The 4710-nt window shown below is 36.5% G+C and overlaps 1 protein-coding gene across 1 annotated transcript in view; it reads right to left on the bottom strand.

Annotated features, from left to right (window-relative positions):
* The window catches only part of TMEM126B (transmembrane protein 126B), a 115447-nt gene that overhangs the window by 18018 nt on the left and 92719 nt on the right, over positions 1 to 4710 (bottom strand). The window lies entirely within an intron of this gene.

Genomic DNA, 4710 nt, shown 5'->3' with positions numbered 1-4710 from the left:
GTGTGTGTGTGTGTGTGTGTGTGTGTGTGTGTGTGTGTGTGTGTGTGTGTGTGTGGTGGTGAAACAGCCCCCCAAAAGACTTCTCCCCCTTTCTGCCAGAGGCGACGGTGCGGGTAGGGCTGGGGGTGGGGGCAGAGGAAGGGTGGATGGTGAGGCCAAGCAGCTGAGCCCTTTCTTTGGGGGAAGAGAGCGGACTGATTGCCTGGCTCGTGCCTCCAAGACTAACGCTACCGCATCTCCGAGGCTACCTCTGGGGAAGGTCTGGGTCGTTGTGGCTCTTGTTTTTTTCCTTTGGAAAAAGGGGGTCTTGTGTTTTTCCTCACCGGTCAGGCAGCTGCTTGGAGGAGACGAGATGGCATGATGTGAATGGCTCCAGTGTGAAGAAGGCTGCTCCGCCAGCTCATGCTGCATCCAGTGCCCATTGAGTAGCGCTGTCACTTTAATGTCTCCATGCCAAAGCAGTTTTCCTTCTCCCTCGGTTAATACATGGGAGGATCAGAGTGGCATTAGAGAACAAGCCTGGGTGGCTTGGACAGCAGAGAAGGGGAAAAAATGAAAGGGCTGCAACCTGGATGCTGTCTGATTTGAGAGAGTGAGATTGGAAACTTCTTGTCCACTGAATAGAAACCGGCCTTCCAGACCCGGGGAACATCTCAAACTCACCCACCTTTTCAGAAACCAGAGGCAAAGAACTTTGCTTTAAAAAGAAAATAAAAGTTGTGTTTTTTTTCCCCCCCTGAAAATTTCTCCTCTCTAGTACTGGGCATCTTTTATCATTAAATCTGGATGGCTTTGAAGTTGATTTTGTAGAGTAGTGAGTTATTTAAATTTAAGTTGTGCCTTGAGTCGTTAAACTTACACCAAATTTGCTGCCTGAAGAGGAATTCCAATAATGTTTTCTATCCCAACAATAATGTTCTCAGTTTTTTTTATAGATTAAGATATATTTTATAAGAATTGAAAGACACTTTTGTGAAACTCCAATCTTTTTTTTCTCTAAATTCTGTGGGAGGTGTTAAAAGTTTAATTGTGGAAAAAGTATTTAACATTACTTCATATCTTGGTGAAAATGAAGACTGAGCTTGGATTTCAAGACTGAGCAGCCGAAGTACTTTGCAACAGCCACCTGGCTCTTGGCTTCAGCCCAGTTGGATAAAGTTGATACCTTCAAACAAGTCCTTGAATCCAGTGACTGCAGAGAGATCCAAGAATGCCAATCAAGAAGAAAGGTGGGCTATGAAGCTTCCTATCTAACATTTGTATCTCCTTTTTGTTTGGTTCTGGTACTTGTCATTTAAATTGTTTTGCATTTGAGAAGGAAACTCTTGCTTCAGTTAGGGCAGATATCTATTATGGTAACACACGGGCTAGTGTCGCATTCTACAATGCTGTTACCAAAATGAAGTTGTGCTAAAATAAGTAGTTAGTTGTGATTTCATCCCTTAGGCAATCCGCAGCCATTATTTGTAATAAATAGATCCAATGCCAATATTTCACTTTTTCTAGCAATGTCTCTAAAGAAGAATTTTAAAAGGCATTACTCTTAAATGTAACATAATTAAATAGTTGTAAACTACAACAGTAAAGTTGTATACCTGTGTTGGAACTGAATAAAATGGTAGATTTGCAGTATATCTCTTGATTTTCTAAGCAAAAATGGACAACTTTTGGGTTCAGTCCAGTGTAAATTTTCAATTAGAAAATGTGACTGAGCACATCCTTGGCAAGTCATGTTTTAAGTTGGACTCATCAGTTCTATGCGTAAGGAAGTTCCTAAGTAGGGAGTGTCTCATCTTTCATTCCCTAAATTCTAGTCGGATCCTGAATACATGTTGGATTGGGGCACATAGTAAGCACCTGGTATGATGCTTGTTGACTGACTGCCTGGGAGGAGATTTGGGTTGATGCATTGGATAGAGTGCTGGACCTGGAGTTAGGAAGTTCAAATACAGCTTCAGACATTTATTAGCTGTGTGACCTGTGTGACCTCTGGTCTTTCTCAGTTTCCTTATCTGTAAAATGAGGATAATAATGGCACCTACCTCCCAGGGTTGTTGTGAGGATCAAATGAGACCATTTATAAAGTGCTTTGCTATGTAAATGCTAGCTATTATTATTTTGCTATGATCTGGTCTGTTATAAGTATATTTTCAAGAATACTGAACCAAATAATAAATGAACACCCAAGGGCTAAAAGAATCATTCATGCCGGTCAATGTGGATACAAATGCAATAAAGTGGGCAAGCAATTTGACTTGCTGTATTTTGACATCTGTATAATTATGGTTGAATTCTGGGACCCAAACAGTTATATGTCCAAGAGAATTGCTCTAGAGGTTCCACCTGGCTCTGTATTCTGCCTTAGTTGAAGGATTATGGAGGAACTACATCAGTTCTAGAACCCAGGTTTGATACTTTCTTATCAGGGTTTTAAATTGGGAGATGGTACTTGTACAAGATTGGTACTTGTACAAGATGGTACAAGATTAACCCATGGGAACCGCATACCATACCCACCATAAATCTAACCCAAAGAATGAATTTGTCTGGAAACCAGACAGGCTTTGGTATTATAATTAATGATCCTTTTGGATTTTTGAGTCCTATACTTAATTTTACTCTTCTTACTCCTTTGTCTTTCCCCCACCTATAATATTTATGCCCATATTTCCCTGCCCTTAAAAAGTTAGTGACTGTACAAAGAATAATAGATATTTCTTGCATGTTAATGAGGAGCCAAGGAAAGAAGAGAGTGGCAAGTCGGAGTAGGTACAGTGGTCTAGGAAAAACAGATTAGCTAAAAAAAAGGTTTAATATTTTTAAATTACCTAGGTTTTGAGTTTGTGTAAAGTTATTTTCTTTTTAAGAACAGGTTTCTAGATAGCTAACACATATATATGAAAGTTGTTTATATGTCCTAAGAAGTGTTAGTAAAACAGTGTTTTTGTTTTTATTTTTCTTTAAACAATAGGTTGATTCTAACATAGATCATTGTTTTTTTAGGGGATCAAAGTTTGTATTAATATATTATATCAAATATGTATTTGATTATTGCTTGAGGAATAATGGACTATGTAATACACTTTCTGAAATGGCTTATTTGGAGACATTTATTATGTTAATGTTTTATATGTTCATGGTATTGATAAACTTTTCAATATTAAAGACTGCTATCCAAACACTTCATTGCATCATTGAATCATTGAATCTTGTATTCCAAAGGGATCTTAGAGGCCATCTAACCTAATCTCACACTCAAGTTGGAACTCTCTTTACAGTATCCTGGAAATGTATTTCTGTAGTTAAAACACTTCCAACCTATTCCTTCTTGGACAAGTCTAAGTGTTAGATAGTTATTTCTTTGTAGTGAACCTTAATCTCCCTCCCTGTAACTTCCACCCAGTGATTATAGTTCAGCCTTTTGAAGTTGCATAGACTATATAGAATCTCTCTCACATATGATAACGTATTCAAACACCTGAAGACTCATCATTTTTTCCCTAAATCTTCTGCTTCAGACTAAACATACCATTTCAGCTGTTCATTGTGTGTATATATATATATGTCTATATATATGAGTTTTTAAAAATTGTGTTAAATAACTTCACATGGTGAACTGTATTCCTGTTATATACATATGTATGAACCAACATATGTATATATTTATATGCCTTAAATTGTAACTTGAATTAATTAATTTTGAAGGGAGTACTCTTCTGGTTTCTTGAATCTTTATTTTCTCTTTCTGTTTGGAGTATGAGGACAAGCAAAATGAACAGCTGGATTTACTCTAATTCTAAAGAAGAAAACATCATTAACATCCCTTGAGTTGAATAGCTGTTTATTTCATTTGTTTCTATACTTATTAAAATGTGAATTAATCATATGAAATATATTTTGGTGTTTCATATTTTGTAAATTATGTTCAAAGTGGAGGGGAACTCTTTGACACTATTATAGGATTTTAATAACTCTAGAGTCACTTTTGAATAATATACTATTCTTGGTGTTCCTAGATTTACCAAACAAACCTCATCTCCCTCATCCCTTCTCTGGTAAATTGTTCTTTCTTCAGAGCCTCAGTGCAATTTTACCACTGTGTTTTGTCTGATATCTGCTTAAGCAGCAAAGGAAATGCTTGTTTCTAGTATGGGTTATTCATTTTTCATTAGGATAGATTTTTTAAAAAAATTAATTTTTTTAAATAACTTGATTTATTGCTAATTGAGCCCAAGGGAAAACACTGAACTACTAGTGTTTATGAATTCTTATTGGCAACTGGAGCCAGCACATGCTATATTTTTCTGACATGATAACAGGTTGTAATATTCCAAAACTGTACATAAATTTATTTCATCATAACTTTTGCAGGATTTTGAGTGTGAAGGACCACCAGAGATCATCTAGCTGCCTACAACATACTTACTTTTAGATGAAGCTTAAGGTCTAGAGAGGTTGAGTGAATTGCTAGTATCATACGGATATTAAGTGGAAGAGTCAGATCTGATTTGAACTCTGATTTGGGACCTTAACTTTCTTTTAACAAATACAGAAATTTTAATTTGTCTGTCTGTCTGTCTATCTATCTATCTGTCTGTCTGTGTCTGTCTATCTATCTATCTATCATCTATCTATCTATCTATCTATCTATCTATCTATCTATCTATCTATCTATCTATCTATCTATCTATCTATCTATCTATCTATCTA

Source organism: Petaurus breviceps, unplaced genomic scaffold (genome assembly GCF_028583685.1).
Source record: "Petaurus breviceps papuanus isolate PSGF00001 unplaced genomic scaffold, PetGlider_PUasm1.0 90823, whole genome shotgun sequence".
NCBI classification, from domain to species: domain Eukaryota; kingdom Metazoa; phylum Chordata; class Mammalia; order Diprotodontia; family Petauridae; genus Petaurus; species Petaurus breviceps.
Note: the sequence above shows the minus strand (reverse complement) of the source record. Positions and strands in the feature narration are given on the sequence as shown.